This window comes from Neofelis nebulosa, chromosome 14, assembly GCF_028018385.1.
Source record: "Neofelis nebulosa isolate mNeoNeb1 chromosome 14, mNeoNeb1.pri, whole genome shotgun sequence".
NCBI classification, from domain to species: domain Eukaryota; kingdom Metazoa; phylum Chordata; class Mammalia; order Carnivora; family Felidae; genus Neofelis; species Neofelis nebulosa.
In genome coordinates, this window is record NC_080795.1 from 26,371,932 (window position 1) to 26,394,479 (window position 22,548).

At 34.3% G+C, this 22,548-nt stretch overlaps 1 long non-coding RNA gene across 1 annotated transcript in view; it reads left to right on the top strand.

Annotated features, from left to right (window-relative positions):
* Positions 1-22,251, top strand: part of LOC131495100 (uncharacterized) — a 189,927-nt gene extending 167,676 nt beyond the window's left edge. Inside the window, exons 3-5 of the long non-coding RNA XR_009253762.1 lie at positions 8,843-8,948; positions 9,944-9,997; positions 22,111-22,251. This is a non-coding gene — a long non-coding RNA (uncharacterized LOC131495100). The remainder of the gene's footprint in view (positions 1-8,842; positions 8,949-9,943; positions 9,998-22,110) is intronic.
* The last annotated feature ends 297 nt before the right edge of the window (positions 22,252-22,548 follow it).

Below are 22,548 nucleotides of genomic sequence, written 5' to 3' on the forward strand. Positions count from 1 at the left end.
CATTTGGAAAGGAGTGTACAAAAGAAATAATTTGATGAAGTGAAAATATTTTCCTGGGATGGTGGAGATCTTAACAGAGAATTGGTTAAATTGGATATTGAGAGAGATTCTGACAATCCTGTCCATTAGGATTTAAAGCAACCAATGACTTTTTTCTACTTCCTCACCATTCACCTTATGCTATCCTACTACTAGAATATTCAGCAATTCCTCTACAAATGTGCTATTTCATATCTTTTTCTTGATTATCCTTCTGAACATTAAAATCAGGCTTAGCCATGTGGCTATCTTTACAATATTTGAAGTATGTTTGTTTGTTTATCTGTTTATTTATTTTAAAAATTTACTTATTTTGAAAGAGAGAGGGAGCACAAGCAGGGGAGGGGCAGAGAGAGAGGGAGACAGAGAATCCCAAGCAGGTCAGTGCAGAGCCCCATGTGGGGCTCAAACTCACGAACTGTGATCACGACCTGAGTGAAATCAACAGTCAGACACCGTACCTGACTGAGCCACCCAGGCACCTCTGTTTTTTTTTATATTTACACTTTGTAAATTTGACAAACATTTATTCTGAGAATAACTAAATTTTCACTGTTTTGAGAATTGTTTGGAGTTTGCTACAATATTTATATGTGATATACCGAATAAATTCCTCGTTGAGAGATTGACAATAACCCTTTCCCATGTAACTAAACTGTGTGCTCCAGCCCACAGTGCTTTATCTTCCACATACTTTGAGGAATATTAGCATGAATCTTACAATGAGTAAGATGAGTGCCCTTGCACTGAATTTTGAACTTTCTGTATATATAATTTATGTATGAAGGTCTTGATCTTGCAGAAGATGGAAATTTCTATGGGAAGAGGACTAGAATAGCGAGAACAAAACAAAAGAAAACATAGAAGCAAATATAGGAACGACACATATATACACATAAATAGAAAAGTTTCTTATACCTGATTAAATCCTCACACTAACAGCAAACTTTTATAAACATTGGGACTGTGTTGGCAAGTAAAATAATTCTAAACTTTTTTTTTTTTAATCAGATAGGGGATCAAAAAAGAATGAAGGTGATTGATGTTACAGTGGCTAATAAAAAAAAAAAAGGCCCTTAAGCAGTCAGGTGAAATGACTTAGGGATAAGAACAATTGGTTAGATTTGGAAGATGTAAGACTTCTAGAAAACCCACAAGCCTTGTAATGCTCAAGGACCTATGCACACTCTAGATCTTTGACTCATAGCACTTTATTGGTGGACGAGTATGAAGAATTTGCTTTAAGTATTTCCCGCTTGAATGTTCCAGTCTATTTCAAACTTGAGTTAACTTTGAGAGTCTTTCCAGACTTTTTGTCATTCGCTCACATCAATCTTCATTTGGTACCTTTTGGAGTATTGTCTACCCATGCAATCGGCCTCCATTGTTTCTCATACAGATCCTAATTCTCTAGTATGAAATGACTTCATTTGTGAACTAAGTAAACCATATTATTGTGTTACACATTCTTCTTGTTTTTCCCTATATATTAATTCTAGAATTGGTTGAATGGAGTTTCAGAATAAGACTCACTATGAATACGGCAAAAATTAATACTAGAGCAATTGTTTGCTAGGTAGCACAATATAATTTTTCTATCAACCATTCTACATTTTCAAATAGGGTAGACCAGGGCTAAAAATAGTGCTGACAGATGAAAGACATAAATGGCAATTTTAGTGGTTCAAATCCTGATTTTGCCACCAGTTTATTTATTTATTTATTTATTTATTTATTTTAACGTTTATTTATTTTTGAGATAGAGAGAGAGACAGAGCATGAACGGGGGAGGAGCAGAGAGAGAGGGAGACACAGAATCGGAAGCAGGCTCCAGGCTCTGAGCCATCAGCCCAGAGCCCGACGCGGGGCTCGAACTCACGGACCTCGAGATCGCAAGATCGTGACCTGAGCTGAAGTCGACGCTCAACCGACTGAGCCACCCAGGCGCCCCGCCACCAGTTTATTTTTGAACATGTTGGGTATTAACTTTTCTAGTTCTGATTTTATGCATTGTTAGATGGTAGAATTTGGTTAGGTCTGTTGATGCCAGAATATAGATAGCAACAGATTCCTTTCCCCAAACAGATGTACACTGGAGAGAAATGCACAAAGTAAATCAAATCCTCTCTGGTAAAAGTTTGAGGAGTGGAGTGGAAAACTTGAACCCCCTGAAAGGAGTCTTTGGGAGAATTCATTTTGAAAACCATCGTTCTCCCATGATAGGTAGGATTACTTGTGCTTGTGACAATCCGTGAGTGCAAGTTGTATTGAGTGTATTTGAAGATTTAATTCAGACAATGTATCTTAAATTTGAGTATTACAGAGAGATAGGAAGGGAAGAAAAGCAAGACCATTAAAGGAAGGTTTACATTTAGGTTTTTCTTTTAGCCTCGTGTTAGATTTGGTTCACCATTTATTTAGGGATCAAAACCAAGCAACTTAATAGGGCATCAGCTGTTTGAGTCTTTGAACCTCTAGGTATAACCTTAACCCTAATCCTCAAACAGCTGCTTGAACCTTTGAATGAATGGCCAAAGAGAGAAGGGAAGGGAAAATCAGGGAGAATAGTGAGAGGTTCAATAGGGGGACCGAGTTGTGAGTATCGACTGCCTACCTCCTCCACCTCCACAGTCTTCACCACAGCTATTGGTGAGCGTGTTTCCATTTTAATTTTCCTATCTATTTTCCTATCAAGTACGAAGCTTACTTATTTCAGTTCTGTTCATCAAATACTCATTGAGGGCCTATTCTGTGGCAGTCAGTCTGCTAGGTAGCAGAGATACAAAGATAAGTACCACATGCTCTTAATCCTTTGAACAGGTTATTTCAAATACTGTTTAGAGAAATTGCAGTTGATGGAGCAGAGAGGGATCAAACATTTGTATGCTTTTTTTTCCTCCCTGAAAATATTGGTTTATAAAAGCAACATGAAAAAACATTTGAGAAGGAGATATGTAAATATGTTTGTATTCAAGTGGTACAGTTGAGTTATCATGTTTTCTAATCTTTGAGACCTTAATTTCTGTATTTGTGTTATAGAGTATTGAGTTTCCTTTCTCACATCTATTATATTAGGAAAGAAATGAGAGATGAATGGGCCAGATAGGAAGTAAAGAGGAGATAGCAAGTGTGTATATTAAAGGTTAATGGGAAAGAAGATAGGAGATTAAGTTAGAATTGAGAGGAAGTGTTAGTAGAGTACCGAGAAGGAAATTGAATGGGACTCACATATGTTAAGAAAAAAAAGAAGAGAAAAGAGACACATGAAGCAACCAGAAGAGAAAATAAATATAAACACATATTTAAGGAATTTTGCAAAGGAGAAATTTTCAAGTTTTGTTTGCAGCCAATCTTGAATGCTACTGAAAATTTTGATTTCAACTTTTCAATTCTGGTACAATGCCACTGCTACTATGTAGGACGTATGCTTTTGGGGAGGACTGAAAAACAAGAGGGTGTTATTTCACCATAGAATGCCACATGCTTGTATTGGTGAAATGGTATTTAAATGTATTATAGATAATAAAGTAGAAATAACTATGTCGTATTCACATAATATATGTTATATTTAAAATATTACTCAGTGAAAGTCTGTAAAGAAAGTATTTCAGTGTCCTCACTGATACTATGTATTAACAATGTCCTGTTGATCTCCTGATACAAGAATGATGTAATAACCTAAAAGCTTATTTCCATTTTAGTTTTTGCAATAGCTGCAGTCAGAGACTAGGAGCCTCTACACCCCTAAAGTACAACATTGAGAACCATCTAGATTTAAAAACAAAGCGCAATATAGATCATCCGCTCTAGGAAATGTGCACAAGTGAGCTGTCTCTTAATTTCAACAAGCAATTCATATGAAGGGAATGTAACTGACTTAATTGTATTACATGTAAGAGACATGAGGTAATGGTGCTTTTGACGGGTGAGCATAAAGGAGGACTGGAAAGTAGGTCTATATCAGTGCATGTGCAGTATCACTCGGGGAACAGGAGGCCCTGAGGAAAGGAGCCAGTGCTGGGTGCTCACGGCAGCCAGGGCTCTATAGCTTTGCTCTTAGCATCCCATCAGGCTGAGTGACGTGATCCACTAACATACAGCTCCCTTGCCTGGAGTGTAATAAGTTCATTGTACAGAAAGCCTGGTCCAAACTGTAAGTGAAGCTCTTAAAACTTTAACCTTATGCTTTAACCTCATTTACTTCATGTCCACGTCGGCAAAATTGGGCAATAACGGTAACAGTTTCATAAAGCTATTATGAAGATTATGTTAATTAATAAGTGTAAAGTGCTTACTGCCTGGCACATAGTAAGTATCAAATAAGAATTAGCTAGAACATAGAAGCCTGGCTCTTGTTCCCCCATCTAGTTTATTGCTTTATCTTCAACACTTACTACATAATGAGTGGCCAGTAAGATTTGCTGAAAGGGTGAACAATTTGATAGCTCATGTAGTCTTTTAAAGGTGAGATAAGGAAACACAGAAAATAATATTTTGTCTTACTTAGCATTTTTATACTGTATTAGAAATTAATAAATTTAAGCTTTGGTCTCTTAAAGCATTTAGTTACAGAGAAAGACAGATACCATATGTTTTCACTCTAATGTGGATCCTGAGAAACTTAACAGAAGACCAAGGGGGAGGGGAAGGAAAAAAAAAAAAGAAAGGTTAGAAAGGGAGGGAGCCAAAACATAAGAGACTCGTAAAAACTGAGAACAGACTGAGGGTTGATGGGGGGTGGGGGGGGTGGGTGATGGGTATTGAGGAGGGCACCTGTTGGGATGAGCACTGGGTGTTGTATGGAAACCAATTTGACAATAAGTTTCATATTAAAAAAAAAACTTCTAGTTACATTGCATCAGTAAACGAGGACCTGATCTTTCTTGGAAAATTGATTATATACAGTTTCTAAACCTATAAACATGAGAAGTCACCTGGACCAAGGCAATTAATGCAATGATTTAGGTAACTTGGAACCTCCACCATTTACCATTCATGTGATTTTGGCTGTTACCTAATCTCTCGTCTGTTTACACATCTAGAATATTGGAATAGCAATGATATATAGAGTGTTCTTTGGGGGACTAAAATGAGATAATTTATATAAAGTGCTTTGCAGAGTATGTAATATATAATAAGTCCTAAACAATTCACTCTCAAACACAATGTTAATTCATTTACTAATCCAATCAACATTTACTGAAGTACTTGTCATGTCAGATATACAAAAAAATGAGTAAAATATGGTTCCTATCCCCAAGAATTTCCAGTGTTGTAACATAAGGGACAAATAAAAAGGCAATTATCAAATAGTGGAAGTGCTCTTATAGAGAGATAACGGAATCTTAGGAGTTTACAGAGATGGAACCTGAATTACATTTATGTAAGATGACTTGATCAGCAATATATTTTGAAATTTCAATATTTTTAAATTCTGCATTATAATAAGACTAATGTTTATTAATTAGTAAACTAAGTCATTTGGTCAGGAAACACTTAGTATGGACCTAATATGTGTGAGGCCAAGGATAACATATAGCATCTGATCTAATCTTTTACAATGTGAGGATGCTCTTTTATTTTCTCTACTTTTTACAGATAAGGAAACTCAGAGAAAAATAAAAATATGCCTCATGTCTCACCACAGCTAGCAAATGGCAGAACAGTGTCAAACCAAGGTCTATCTGCCTCCAGAGCCCCCTGCAATTCAGTTTTAGTGTAACTATTAAATTTGCATTTGTTGTACTTGTAGGATTTTGTCTAATATATATTATCTACATGAATCATGCTACCTCCTTTTTGGATGTTTTTTAAAAATTTTTATTTATTTTGAGAGAGACAGAGTATGAGCGGAAGAGGGGAAGAGAGAGAGAGAGAGAGAGAGAGAGAGAGAGAGAATCCCAAGCAGGGCCTACACTGTCCGCACAGAGCCTGACGTGGGGTTTGAACCCAATTACCGTGAGATCATGACCTGAGCGGAAGTCAGACACTCAACCCACTGAGCCACCCAGGCTCCCCAATGCTACTTCTTTAGCATTGAGATATCCATTTCCTTAGATTATAGGATTAATAATGAACATTTTCTTTTTTACTATACTATTTTCTACTTAGTTTATTGATATCTATAAATTGTTAAAGTAGTTTCTTAGATGTTTATATAGAACAACCTTCTGTAATACTATTCATCAGAATCCTTTTCAAAAACTTAAGATTTTAGCTTTTGGTTGCTTGTATATTATTTCTTAAACATTTACTAATAATTTGCATTTCCATAGCTAGAGATTAAAGTAATTAACAAAATGTGCTCTTTTTCCTGTTGAATACAGGGATTTTTATCTAAAACAATGAATTGTTCTAAAGTCATATTGCTATTGGAGAGCACCAGTATAGTTCTGGTTTTAGTCTCAGTGATAAAAGACAAAAATAGTATGTGATCATTCAGTCTGAGTTTTGAGGGTGGTGGCAATGAAGCCTTGAAACAGATTTAAAACGTCACTTGTGTTTTCGTTTTGTAAGACTTAAGATATGAACTTCCTTTAGAGCAAGGCTAAAGCTTTGGAATGGGGTTAAAACTCAAGTGTCCTTTTCTGTTTCATAATATTACCTTACATTTCTGTTCTGTTTGTAGAATTTCACTTCCTTTTTAAAAAATGCATCAGGTAAAAAGCATTTATAACTTTTGTTCTGATTTTGTAACTCATGAAGTGATAAATTTGCTTATTTTCAGTTATTTACCAGACTATTATCTTCAGAGAAGTACATGCTGGCTTTAGGTGACCCTCAGAGTTAATTGGAAAGATATCTGTGCCGGGCTTGCTGTATATATGTTCCTGTTTATGACTGGAGGATGGGTAGAACTCTGTACATTTTCTATCCAAGGAAGAGTCTGAACAATGATGAGGCTTTGATTAATACTATTGATGCTTTAATGGCTCATTTTATATCCTGAACACTGGGGGGAAGTATGTTCCCTTCTGTAAAGACTATGGTTCTTATGATTCACTTAACACAAATAGCAAAAAAGCATGAAAGATCTCTTGTCTCACAAGAAGAAATGGGTGGCTGTATAATGCCAGTTGCATATATTACTGAACTGTTACAGAGAAGAGGAAATTACCCAGTCAGAATAGATATGTCTCTGTAGCCTTGTATCCGCATTCTAATAGCCACAGAGTTTATCTTAGTCTGAACGGAGCTCTAAGTTATTAATTGTTTTAATGATTTCATTGATTTCTGTTAATCTAGGTAATGTGCCTTACTAAATTCGGTAGTTTATTTTGCTTTTCAATTAACCTTTTACTTTTGTTATATCATTTTTTATTAAAAACAAAGGTTTTATCTGCATTTTAATGATATGCCTATCTTAGTATATTATGAATTATATTTGGCTATCTGTACTGCAATTTTCCTGAATACTTTAGGATAATGGCACACCATAACGGCTCAGTATTTTAGTGCAGGTTATCATTGATACAGAATACTTTTAAAAGATACTTGAATAAATTCTAGAATTCTGTATGTATAACCAAAATATATATTTAAATTGTTTTTTGTATTTTTAGAATACAACCATGAAAGAAATGTAATGCTTACTTTACTTTTGCTCTTCCAATGTAGGAATAATGCTACTATTTCAAATTAAATTCAAGTTATTTTAATTTTGTTCAATTAATAGATACAAAAATATATTATAAAATCTTGGAAAATTTAAAATGGTGTTTAAAAATAGTACATTCTGGAAGAAAGGCTACCGTAGGTGTATACTTTCTGTGTTTCTAAAATATTTCACCGGCTTACATAGATTAATTGATATTCAAATACAGTCTGCCTAATGAAGATCGTAATTTGTTTTGTCAGATATAAAGTTATCTGTATATTTATAAAATATTAGTGAAATGGTCCCACGTGATGCTGAGGTAGGTTCTCTATTCTTCATTCCTGGGGAGTCACATTCACATATAACTTTTGTACCAATTAAAAACTGTTAATGACAAAACATTGTAATTGATTAGTCTTTGTATATTTACAACTCACTTTAATTGCTGAAAAACGCCATTTGTCAGTTTCATGTTCTATTGACAATGTTATTGATTTATCTGAATTTGGCTTTGTCTTGTCTCTCGTACATAAAACTCACATATGCAGTTCAAATGGGAAATGACTGTATTGATTTCCTTAACTTGAGCCCAAATGCTAAAGATTTTTGGATAAGCTTTCTCATTACTTAAGCCAAAATCAATAAGAAAGAGCATCTTTTAATGAAAGAGCAGTTTGAGCAACGTACTTCAGAAATAGGGTCCTGTTCATTCTTTGCTTTACAAATCGATCTCCTAGGTTCCTTAAGTGAGGTCCAATTGGTTGACATTGTGGTTTGTCTTTGTGTGTAAACTTGCAGCTTCAGAAAAGAGAAGATGAGCTACAGAGACAGTGGAAAGAAACTCTCTCCCTGAGAAAGAAGAGTTCAGTACCAAGTGTAACTAGTGTTGAAATGCAGCACAATTTGCAAATATACCAGATAATTCTTACATCTATCAAGTTCGTGCTTATATGTGATGATTGCACAATATTTTAAAAGTTCCTTCCCTGTTTTGTTAATATCTATATGTGCATATCATATACATTTACATTAATCTTATTTTAACATTTGCTTTTATTTCAGAAAATGTCTGCTCATTGCTGCAGTTGATATTTATATAGTGCAAAGTAGTTCACTGAAACATCAGGTCATTTTTACAATAAGTTTTTGTTAAGTGATCTTCGGATTTTCATTTTTTTTCACTGTTACATTTCCCATTTTCTGCAGGAAGAGAAACACTGGAGGTGAGCTACCGCAATAAAGTGCCCGTGCTGAGGAACAGCAAAATGAACTGAACATATAAAACAAGTTGTAAGGACAGGCCAAACGTCAGGTACTGTACTATGATATCATTAACTTCTGTGAACTACATAAATTAAGCTGATTATGCCTTCACTTAATTAACTGAGAATGACCTATTGATGTATAGGCCGAGTTAGCTAGAGACCGCTTGCTGCACTGTACTTAATTTATTGGTTTTCAATTAGTTCTTCTCTTGCCCGTGATTGTTGAGAAAAAAAAATGTCCATTTACATCTATTTTCTGTAGTGTGGTTTTATGCACAGTGAGTTTCTATTTAAAATTTTATCCCGAGTACTATTTTTTCTTTGCCAGCGATGCTTAGGTAGATTTGAAGAGTTTGTTTTGTTTTGTTTTCTTATTGTTAGATATAATTTGGTTTCTGGAATAAAAGAAATCTACACATGAATTCATCTTGTTAGTGTTGTGATATTATTAAGTTATCTTTAGAAAAGATCCTGTATATTCCTTTCAAGAACTATTTTGCTTTAATTACATTTTGGAAATTAGTGTTTACCAAATTTACTGTTAAACTATACTTTTGTCAAGCAATCTCAGTGAAGAAGGTTCTTTGGTAAACCTTTAGATTTTTGAGATTTTTTTTTCTCTAAAAACTTGAGTTTTTTGAAGTGGAAAGATTATAGTATGAATGGTCATTCTCAGTTTCCTGTGGTAGTAGGACGATTGTACATGAGAATACCTTTAGACAAAAATGTATTCTTCAACTTTTGCCCTTATATACACTGATTTTGTGAGGGCTGAGAAACCTCAGTATGTTGCCCTCTACTATATAGCTTTTATAATCCACTAATCAAAAGATATTTATTATATCATTCTTACAATCTCAGTATCTGAGCCTTAGAACATTTCACTAGAGATTGGTAGTCTGATTTTAGGTATTATAATTATTTTAATAATTTATTATTGATAGTTATTATAACAGGGTTAGTCAAATTATAAAAGTAAACTAAATATAAGGAAAGTATGTGACTCTGTTTTGATAATTTGCTTTATCTCTCCTAAATTTAGGTCTGTATCTGAGAATGGAGTTAATAATGGAATGCGGACTCAGGACCCTTTGAGGTATTTGCCGACTCCTGTATATATGCGGTATAAATATTACTTGTTCTGGAAGTTCTGACAGATAAATATTTCTATGGGTTGGAGTAATCAGAGATGGGTTAAATACTTAATTGCTCCTACAAGACATATATGGGGGACAGTATATTGATAATCTATGTTAAAATTTCATGCAGAATCTAATTAATACTGTAGGAGTTTGTGGGCATATGAGGATTTAACATTCTCATTATTTGTGAATAACCCTGAAGGCTCATAATGAGTTGTGGTAATGTGTGCATCACAAATTTGAATCTCATACCCTGTACCCATGCCATGGCATTGGGAAAGAAATTTAGCAGCTATATTCAAAGAGACATTGTTTTCTACATGTTTTCATATATGCAATGATATATGTAATGATTGGCCTACTTAAATTCCTAGCCACATTTTCCTGAATTTTCACAAAGTGTTTGCTCTTACAGAATTTGTGAATTAGGGGAACAACAAAAGACTCAGTATCTTGTTTGGAAATATCAAATGCCTGTTATTTCTTAAAAATCGAAAATGGATTTCTGTGACAGAAAGGATAAAACTTATGTTTTGCAAAGAATATATTCAAAATTCACCTCTAGTTTTGTAATTTCTGGGATTTCAAATGGACACCAAAGTGGAAAGGTTATATATGGGCCTGTGTGTGTGCGTATTTGTGTGTATGTGTGTGTGTGTGTGTGTGTGTGTGTGTGTGTGTGAAAGAGAGAGAGAGAGAGAGAGAGAGAGAGAGAGAGAGAGAGAAACAGAGAGAGACTGAGGTGTTCAGGGGAAAGTTTTGAACTGGAGATGTAAATTATGAAATTGTTAACATATCAATGTTATTAAAGTCAAGAGAAAGGATGAGATGACCAAGAAGTAAATGCTAAGTAAAAAGAGAATCAAGGAAAAGAAGCCTTGTTGGTATTCCAACATTAAAAGATGAAGGATATGAGAAATCAGGAAAGGAATCAAACAGCCAATGATAATAAGAAATCCAGGAGAATCAGGAGCTTTAGAATCCAAGCAAAGAAAACATTTCAAGGAGAAAGAAATGATCACCTGTGTAAAATTCTGCTTATAGTTCATAATATGGGAGCTAAAAATTAACAGTTAAGCTTAATTACATAGAGGTCAGTGGCGATCTTGACAAAAGCAATTTTAGTGTCTTGGTGGGTGCATATTTATTCTGATTGTAATGGTCACAGTAACAGAAAAAAAATTATAATGCAGAAAATAAAGAGGATCATTGCTAGAACAATGTTTTAACAATGTTTTGAGAATGAAAAAGCTGATAGAATCTACTAGAAAAATGGAAAGTTTGGCCGTAGTTAAGAACATGGGCAAATCTTCCCCAGTAATATAAAAGAGGGTAACTGGGCACAGACACAGTAAGTAGATGTGATAGTCTTGAGCTATCGAACTTTTCAGTGAAAGAAGATGTAAGGTTATCAATTTAAAGTAACAATGGGGAAGGAAGTGTTGGAAGGTTGGGAAGTGAAAAGGGATGAAATATTTTGCTTGGACAGTAAAGGAAGAAATTGGCCATAACAAGTAAGCCAGAGTACTTAAAATACTCAGCTTTATTCTAATTGAAATGTTCCATATTTTCTCATACCAAGTCTATCATTCTCACATATTAACATTCTGTATTGAAACTGTGTGCTCAGTTTCTGTCTGTTCACTAGATTATGAGCAGCTTGAAGGCAAGATGTATATTTGATTCATTTTTATATTCATAACATCCAAATGAAGTCTCTAGAATGAAGTATGAAATTAAGAAATACTTGATAGATGACTGAATAATTTATGTGATACATTGTATGTTGTACTAAAGGCATATAAACAGTCAAAAATATTATTTATATTTGGGAAAGTTGATGCTAGGTGTCATTTCATATTTAAATGGAACCATCATTTTGGGGTGCCTGGGTAGCTTAGTCGGTTAAGCGTCTGACTCTTGATTTTGGCTCAGGTCATGATCTCACAGTTTGTGAGTTTGAGCCCCACTTCAGGCTCTGAGCTAACTATGTAGCCTGCTTGGGATTCTCTTTCCCTCCCTCTCTCTCTGCTCCTCCCCTGCTTGTGTGTGCACTCCCTCCTCTCTCTCTCTCTCTCTCTTTCTCTCTGTCAAAATAAATAAATACACATTTAAAAAATAAGTAAAATAAAAATAAATTAAACAGTCATTTTTTTTATAGTCAGCCATTTTTTTTTTTTTAACTTTAGGTGCATTACTGACTTAATCATTCTCCTAAGTTCATGGTCACCATTGGTTCATACAACCCTCATAAAGGCCTCTCTCTCCTTATAATTTTTATTTAATTTAATAGAAAATTACTTTTATTTCCACAAGGATTATATGAGAACATGGATTGCCAGCAAAGACTGTGTGGTAAGTCTTTTGACTTTTGACAGTCTTGTCGATAAAATATGGAATCTCCTTATACTCATTATAGTTTTAATTTTAATTTCTATAATCTAAAGGAAATTGAGCACCTTTTTATATGTTTAATGGTTATTTATATTTTTTTCTGTGAATTACCTGTTAATATCTTATCGTTCCAATACTATGATCATTTAGTTTCTCGCCATTCTTTTCTGCAATGAGGATGTCTTATGTTGCAATAACTTTTCCAATAACTGCAAACCTTACATAATCTCACATTGACTCATGACCTCATATTATTCTACTTTCTTCTGAATTTTAAGCCCAATAAGCTTTATTTTGGATGTTCTCATTACTTGCAACTATTTGCATTAGTTCATCCTATTTAATAGGAAAGAGCCTCTGACCTCATTATTTACACATTTACTAAAGCAGCTGAATATTTATACTTTCTATTCCATCTGATATTGCTTAAGTGGAAATATTTTCTGAAGGTTCTAAGGTTCTTGATATTTTTTCCTTACATTAAAGGTTTAATTTGATATTTCTCTGTGGGTTAGCATCCTTTCACTATGAAGTATGGGTATCCTGCCACCAGGAACAAGCAACCAGCTTCGCAAACAGAATAATTGGTGCTATTCTTTTCACATACACAAAAGTAAGTTAAAACAGGGTAGAGCTTTTATCATCAATTGATTCTTAGAAGTCCTTTCTTGATATTTCAGCCCCAAGGCTTATATCAAAGTTGTTTCCTTCAATGTGGAAACTTCAAGCTTCCAATTCACCAGTCTGCAAGCCCTGAGCATCAAAGCAGACCTGGCCTGTGATCCACGGCTAAGCACTTACTTTCTTGAAGTGATGCTTAGTGCTCTGATTCACCATCAAGATCTGAGGGTGCTGTTATGAGAAGATAAATTAGGGAACCAGACGATTAAACCCTTTGGCCTCCACTGAGATCTTCCTGAGCAGGAGCACTTGTCTCCAATTCCTCTTTGACCTGTTATTGTTTCCATATGGCGGCCACTGCTCAGGACTCTCACTTGACTTACACACGATTCCTGAGAGATTGACATGTGTGAGGATCCTGATTGCTTCAAACAGTAGTTGTGGAGAGGCCATGGAAACCAAAAGGTCTTTACCACTGTATATTATCTTCTCTTTAGCTACCATTTTATTTCATGCCAGAACTCATGCTCTTTTCTACTATTCTGACAATTAAAACTGTAATTTTCTTTATTTTTCAAAATTCTCTGGTAGTTTCTCATTTCAATCTGTAAGGCTGATGGCTTTATAATTTCCTTACTTAGAGAAGTCATGATTTTAAAATACTTATCATCATCATCGTCGTTTGCATTCTTATTCTGATTGAAATTTAAATAAGAGGGAAACCAAATGATGTATGATTTATTAATATTTCCTGCATATCAAGTTTTTGTCATTTTGTCCAACTTTCCTCCTGTGTCACATGTTATATTTGTGCTCATCTAACACTGTGTGAAGCTCCATTTCTCACCTCTTTGTTCTGCCTGTCAAATGACTTAAAATAGAAAGTAGAAATGTTAGATCTTTGTTGTTTTAAATATATACATTTGGGGCGCCTGGGTGGCTCAGTCAGTTGGGCAACCCACTTCAGCTCAGGTCATGATCTCAAGGCTCGTGAGTTCGAGCCCACGTCGGGCTCTGTGCTGACAGCTCAGAGCCTGGAGTTTGCTTCCGATTTTGTGTCTCCCTCTCTCGCTGTGCCCCTCCCTCATTCATGCTCTGTCTCTCTTTCTCTCAAGAATAAATGAAACATTAAAAAATTTTTAAAAATAAAAAATATATATATACATTCATATTGTGTGTGTGGGGGGGAACTGTTCCTCAGACCCTTTCCAGTTGATCTTCTAGTCACGTCAGTTACCCCGATAAATGTCTTAAACCCATTTCTCTATCTTTCTACCACTACTCAGTTCAGGTCTTCATTTGGGTCTTTCTTCCATTGGTCTCTTCCTCTTCTATTTATCCTCTCTCTGCTAGGCTAGACATAAAACATGCCCACATATGAACATGCAGAAATGTGATTAGATCACTCCTCCACCTAAAATCCTTTTATACTCCCAGATAACTTGAATTTCTTTTCAAACCAAAGCCACCAGGAATAGGCAAAAGAGAAGCTAACTCAGGCCGTGCTTTGAGTGTCTTATACCCAATCAACTATAATTCCACTTTTTTTTATTTGTTCGGCACAGCTAAAATTATATTTAAAGATAAGTTCACCATTTACTGTGATTATGCCATATAATGAAGATCTTTCAGATGTCAGTGTCTAACAATGGCAAACATTTACTTTTCTTGTCCATAGGTCTTTGGATTGGTTCAGGTGGTTTTGCTGCAGGTACTTGAGGTTTCCTCCTCGTGTCTTTCTTTCTGGTATGAGTGGCCGTTTGTGGCCTCTTTCTTCATGAACATGCGGAAGCAACAGAGACAGGTCAAATAATACAAGCACATTTCAGAGTCTGCTCAGTTCCTATGTGCTCAAATGACATTGGCCTACGATGTCACATAATAAAGAAACATGCTCAACCCATAGTGAAACCATGACGGGGGTATAGAGGGCATGAAATATAGTGACTAAGTAATAGCACCTACTACAAAAAAGCCCTCCTGTTCTACACAAAAGTTTTTAAAAAATTGATCTGCCAGATAAAGTGAAAACCTTAAGAAATAAAAATCTACATATGACCTTTAATTATTTACCTTTCAGTTTATTTTCCTCAGCTTTCTGCTATAGCTGAGTAGTCATTGCAGCAAATTAATCATAACACTTGCATATGCATATACCTTTTTCTCTCTTTTGAATGCCCTATATCTTCTGGGGAAAACTAGTTCTCATCCCTGTTTACCCACCTTATTATTAAAGCTTGCTGTTCCCAAATAAAGCATTTTCCTGGCCAAAATTAACTAACACTGAATTTTGAAAGCTAATGACTCACATGTAGGCATAGATACATTTAGTTCATCCAAGGAAAGATAGGCCCTGTTTCAGCCAAAGTCTGTAAAGGAATGCTACAGAATCTGATTTTGTCCACTCTGATTCAAGAATGTTGATTGAAGAAGTTAGACTGGACATAATTTTTCCCAGATTTTAATATACTATAGTAATTAAAAAAAATATATAAATATATATTGTATGTTAAATACTATAATATATTTACTATAGTATTTCCTAAAAGAGACACATCATGAGTGTGAGTGAGGAAATTATGAAAATAAGAGTGGTGTAGACTTTATGGTATAGTTAACAACCAGAATTTATATAAAACAGACAATAAGTGACATTCAGTAAAGTTTTTATATTATTTTCTCCTTAGGGTATAACTCAAAGACTATGCTCTATGGTTTGCGTTCCTCTTCTGCTGGTTTCATCCAGTTCTAACACTGCTGTGTATCTTACACTGTTCCTGAATCATATGTGCGATGTTGGAATGTTACTTTCTTATATCAGAAACCTTAATTATTAACTTTTTACTCATGTACTTGTTCCAAAAACAGATTTTAAGTAGCAGATTTAATCCTTTCTACAGCTAAAGAGGCATCCCTCACTCAATTATTGCTGCCAAACATTGTCTTCTCAGCTTTTAATACCCTAGGGAAGATAGATAGATAATAGATAGATAGATAGATAGATAGATAGATAGATAGATAGATAAGGCAAGTTTACTCCACAGGCTGTGTACTTTGCTCCGTATCATCCGACCCTTTGTATTGTACTCATGCAGCAAGGAAAAGGATTTTGTTTCACTGTCCTTGGGAAGAGCAGTCATGTAGTAACAGAGCTGAATATGTTTCTGGATGGAACTGAAATGTGGATGCTACAATACTAGTTAAGTAAACAATGCCTTGGCAACTCCGGCTTTTCTGCTTCTCTGTTATGATCATTGTCTAGTATGTTACATTTACATCATACATACGAAAGATAGGAAATTGAATTTGTGTTTGCAAGGAACTTCTCATGGTAGATGACAGATAAGCCAAAGCAGAGGTATGCTGAAGATGGTTGGCACTGTATCAAGAGATTGGATTGTTTAGCACTTCTTTCTACTTCCTTGTTCAGTGATATATTGATAACTTGAAATTGACCATGGTAGGAATATTTCGTCCATGGAAATTGGCAAATCCTTCAAACCAGATAGTTTTTATTTTTTTATTTTTATTTTTTCCAGAGAGCTAGTTACTAGTATACCAAGAGCGAAGCCTTGCACTTTTATATAAATTTTTGTTTCCTTTCTTGATTGTCAGATTTATAAGTTCTAAGTAAATTTCATTTATTTCATCTAATTGATAGTGTTTTATATATATTTTTTCACACATTCTATTCATTTCCACTTAAGATAATCACATATCCCAGTATTTTTTTTCTTTCTATTAATCCTTAAATTCTTTCTTTCTTTCTTTCTTTCTTTCTCTCTTTCTTTCTTTTTCTTCTCAGGATCCTGATCAGCTATTTATAAAAAGATTCTGATAAAATGTTATATATTTCAAAATTAAAATGAGTATCATGCTTATTATGTTATTTTACATTAAAATGTTATGCTATAAACATGCAATAACTATTTATCAATTCTAAATATTGGTTTGCAGGGAATTTTAAATTCATGTAAAGAATTTTCTGATTTATATGCAAAGACAGAAACTTGTTAGCTTAAAAAGATTCTCTCTTCCCCAAGAGAATCTAAATCTTAAAAATAAGTAAACTATATTTTTATTTGAAACTATTCAAATAGACTCTTCCCAAAAATATTAAAGATCAAGTTAAAATAGATGTTATTCAATAGTAGCTCTGCAACAATAGGTAAAACTAAAAAAATCAAGACTGCAAAAATTGTATGATTTTGTATATTTTTCTGATTTTCTTCTTGGGTATGGTGCTGTGTCCACAAACCTGTTTTCAAGACTTGAGGGATATAAAATATTTGTCATAGTGCCCAGCAGAATATGTAGTGGCTCAGGATGTTATCAATAATTATAAGTAATTAGAAATACAAATTAATATTGTTGCCAGAGAATCTGTTTCTAAACACTAGTGACAAAACTTTATCCTTTATTATACAGAAACTCGAGGGTAAACAAAATCATCTCTGTTGATTTATAATTAGAATGTGATATTAGATATGTGCTCCATAATATTTCCTATGTTAGGGCTTTGTATACGTGCATTTATACTTCTTAACAATTCTCTTTTTTTTTTTTCCTTCCTACTTCTGAGTCTTGCTCTTACTACCCTTTATTCAGATTAAATTTCAGAGTGGGAAAAATCCAGGTTGTGGTGCTTTAATAGTGGTGTAGCTTTGAGCAATTTGATTTATGCCCCATTTTCTCTATCAGTTCAATTAAGAAAACAATACTACATATTCCATATACTGTTGGAGATTAAATGAGAACCTATTTATAAAGTACTTAGAGAGTGCCTTGCACATAACTTTTATCCAGCAGATATTAGCATTATCTTTCACAAGCCACCTTCTCTGGTAGTTTCATCCCTGAGGTCTTCCATTGATAATCACTCTCATCTCTTAATATCTGGAGTTTTTTTTAATATCTGGATAACTTTAATAAGTTTATTAAAGTTTAAAACTTTAATAAGTTTATTAAAGTTTAAAACTTTAATAAGTTTTATCTTAAAATCTGGATTTTTTTTTTAATGTTTATTTATTTTTGAGAGAGAAAGAGAGAGAGAGACAGAGACAGAGACAGAGCATGGGCGGGGGAGGGGCAGAGAGAGAGGGAGACACAGAATCTGAAGCAGGCTCCAGGCTCTGAGCTGTCAGCACAGAGCCCGATGCAGGGCTCAAACCCACAAGCCATGAGATCATGACCTGAGCGTAGTCAGACGCTTAAAAGACTGAGCCATCCAGGCACCCCAATATCTGAAGTATTTATCTTAACTACCCAGCCGTGTTAATTTTTCTTTATTTATTCTAGATTGTAAGGCTCTTGAAGGGACAAGATTGTTTTTTATTCCTAATAGAATCCCAAATCTGTAGATTTAAAGCAAACATTTACTGTTGATGGTGAAGCTATTGATAGAAGGATGGAGGAAGAGCCTCACTTACTCTTCATAGATTTATTGTCCGAAAAGATTTCGTATTTGCACCCACGCACTCTCTTGCACATCATACTCAACTGTACAGCACTTATATTTCTTGGGCGTGTCATGTGTAGTTTATTTTCAGAATTCTTGAGATCTAAATGCCTGATATTATATAAATTAGAATTGGTTTCTTCAAAATGGACAGCAATACATTGGAAAATACAGCATACATTGGAAAAAAATACAGCACAGAGTAAGATTTAATAGGAAAAGCAGACCCTATTTATTATTAGCTTTTGTTTCATTGGCAGAAATCTTTGTGTTTTTTAAACCATTTATTTAGTTATTCTTAAGTAGGTGGGTTACTTTCTCATTACACATGAAAAGTTTAACCTTTTCAAATGTTTTGTGTTTCAACACAGCAATTCTTGAGAAGCTGAAATTTTAACTCAATAAGCATACAGTACAGAAGACAAACACATAAATCAGTAACAGTTTAAAAAAAATAAAGGTTAGCGTTGTTGTCTTTGTGATCATCAAATGAATGGAAGCCATTTATGTCAATGACACTGTTGTGTTTTTGAACTAGATCCTAATTCTTTTGTTTGCCTTCTGCCTTTAAAATTATTCCTGAAACAAGTGCAGTGGCAAGCTAATTTTCTATATTCATTTACATAATTGCCATCATAACTTCTTTTATCTTGCATCAATTTACAACTAAAAGCTCAGAATGTTTCTATACAATTATTATTTTTTACTTTACATTTCTAAAGAACTATTGAAAGGGTTGATGATTTCAGGCCTTATCCTTAATAAATATTAACTTAGAATAGAACAAACAGGTGCCTTCTCATAATATGATCACTTAGAATAAGGAGGGGCATAATTTGAACACTTAGTACAAAGGGAAATTTATTTTTGGAACTCATAATGGTGTGTTTTAACTAGATATTAGAATATAAATAAGATTAGAGAACATGCATACAAAATGGAAGATATCTTTGGCTATGTTTTTATGAGTGATTTAAGAAAATTTAAAATTAAAAGAAAAAATAGTGAGAGACTGAGAACACTCATTGTTAATCTTGACCAAGTGCTGGGATATAGACTCCACCATACTGAAAAAAAAATCATGCTTTGAGCACACTTAGGCAGCCATTTAATCAAAGATAGGATAGGATAGAGAATATATTTCTTTAATACACCATTTGATCTTCTATACATTCATTGATTTTAGTTGAAAGTTGCTTAAGGATTTTACTTACACAGTGCAGACTACACAGACTAAGCTGATGGAAAATAAACTTCCAAATACTGCATGGGATATCCAAATTTCCAGCAGATTTACAAATATAAATATTGTAGAGAAATCAAATAAATTCATATAATATGTATACAATGAATACATAATATGCATATAATGTACATATATTTAACAGTTTAATCTTTTAAAATACTTATTTAAATACCTATTTAAATGCAATTGCATTCTTCTGATGATTAACAGAGATAGGGAAAAATAAATATTTTTTACGTTGTTTCAGTATTTGTTACATAGCACAAGCAGCAAATGCAATTTCTAGAATACATTTTGAAGACAATTATTTGATTTATGAGTCTTTCCTTACCTTATAATATTTTACCCTGCTTCATTTATAGGAGAATACGCATTTTACCATTTAAAATGCAATTAGAATACTAATGTTTATTATGTAGGCACATAATTATTCTGTTTTATATACATTTTATCGAATTCTCACAAAACAGTGTGATGTGTTATTATTACACCCATTTAAAAGTGAGAAGACTAAGAGTCATAGACATTTACTCCCTGGAGATTATTCCTAGTACATGACAAGGCAAAGGTGTAAACCCAGGTTATGTGTTTCCACAACCAATGCTGCTTACATTCTGGTTTATTGCCTTTCGTTGCTCAATAGTCAGCATTACTTAGGAAATAAATATTCATACCTCAATGAAATAGTGACAGGATAAAAATGTAAAAATCGAAACTGAAACACAACAGCACCACTTGGCAAGCAAATCTGGAAAAAAGGTACATTTCAAACTACACCACTCTTTAATCAAAGCAAGAATAATACTACATCTCTCATAATTTAGATAAAGAAATCAAATCTTCCAGTGCCTTATATTGAGTTGAGCAATATCCTCCAGTTGATAGTATACAGTGTATGTACTGGCTTTTTCCTAAGCTAGTATTCATGGGTTTAGTAATTAAGTGGTGTTAATGTGAACAGCTTTTCTTCGTATTTACCCCTATTGATCTAACAAAATTTTGTTTCCTATCCCAAGTGTAAGCTTTGCTGATCTAGAGGCTCTCAGTTTCCGAAGATAGAATGCTTCCTCCAAGGGACACACAATGGGTTACTTTAAACCAAAAGTGGAGTCTGCCGTTTGGCTCTTTGGGGCTTTGTATACCAATAAGTTATCAAGCAAAGTAATGAGTTTGTACCAATTGGGGTGACTAATCTTCAGTTCTAGAACAGACTTGGGTTACTACTACACGATGTGAATAAAAAGAGGATTCTATTTGGAATTCAGAAGTTTTCTAGGATGTCTCTTAGTACTTCCGTATCTTCTGGATCAAGTCAATGGAGAGCTATAACAACACAATCCAAGTAGGACTGAACTAATTCAACAACTCACTTCTGACAGCATTAAAAGTTCGCATCACCCTGGTATTCAAGGAACTTTGACTAGCTGAGGGCAAAGGAGAAAGAATGTATAGAGAAAGAAGTTAGGTGTGTATCAGCTACAATCATGTTGCTGCTTGCAAAAATGAAAACTGTAACAGTTACGTGTATTTCTTCCTAACTTTTATAAATATATTTAGAAATTTAGTAACTGATTGTTTTTCTCTTTTCATCTACTACTCTCCTATCTAACATCACATTTGTAAGCACTAGCTGATTTAATAGTTCAATATTTTAGTTACAGGATATCAAACAGAGGGACTATGACTCAGCCAGAAGAATGGGACGTTAATTAAAAAACAGACAAGATGACATTGTACCTGTAGGAGGAGAAAGTTAACATGCTTTTCATTGTATGCAGGATAGGTATATAATATTAGGCAGAAGCATGACATTACTATCATCTCTATTTGGAAGTTAAGTATGGTCAAAAGAAGGGTATTTGGGTGCCTAGCTGATTCTGATGGCTTTAGAATGTGTTGACTTGGATAGGCTGAACTACATTTCCCAGAAACTTTTCCTTTTATGTTTTTTGCTTATATTTGGCCACATGAGATATCTGTGTGAGACTTGGAAAATAAAGCAGTAGCTGTGTTCACTCTAGGAAGATTGATAAGTTCTAGCTCTTCTGTAGCTCATCAAAGTTTCTGTGCTTTTGCTTGCTCAGATTATTGGCACGGACAGAAGCCCAGCCCAGGCCTCCAGCTCCTGCTGGAGCTCCATTGTCAATGTCTCAGGTCCGAGCCAGGAGCAGGTTTGGTTCTTTGGTATAGTGACAGCTCTGTCTACAAGTTATCCATGGCAGTGAGATTGGAGGCTTGGAAATGAGAAAAGGCCAACAGGGTCTCCCATGATGACACAGGTTTCAGTCATCATCGTTCTTCCCTCCTTGTCCGTCTTTCAAACCTTACTGCCTGTCTTGTGCATTCAGGTTGAGTGGAGATGAAACAGTAGACCAAGACTGTGCTACCAGCCTTCACAAGTGCATAAGTCAAAACCCTATAGTAATTCTCTTATTCGAGAATGTCACTAGTAGTTTTATTTCTCTAACTTAATTCTGACACTATCTCTTTTCCGAAACCTTACCTCTCATTTCTCAACAATAATAATATATGTTCATACTTCAAAGGCATATTGTCACAACAAAAATTTTAAAACTGAAAAATAAAATAGGTCAAAATTAGACACAGAATCTTTTATAAGAATATTTCAAACTTGGCCATTTTGGAGCCAAGTTGAGCTAAATATAACTAACCACCTCTTCCATAATTTCATGTAGAAAAATCAAACCTCTTAGAAGAGATTTTTCATTCTTTGACCACTTCATTATTATAATATCATAATGACATTATGAGTATCCTTATAGTTC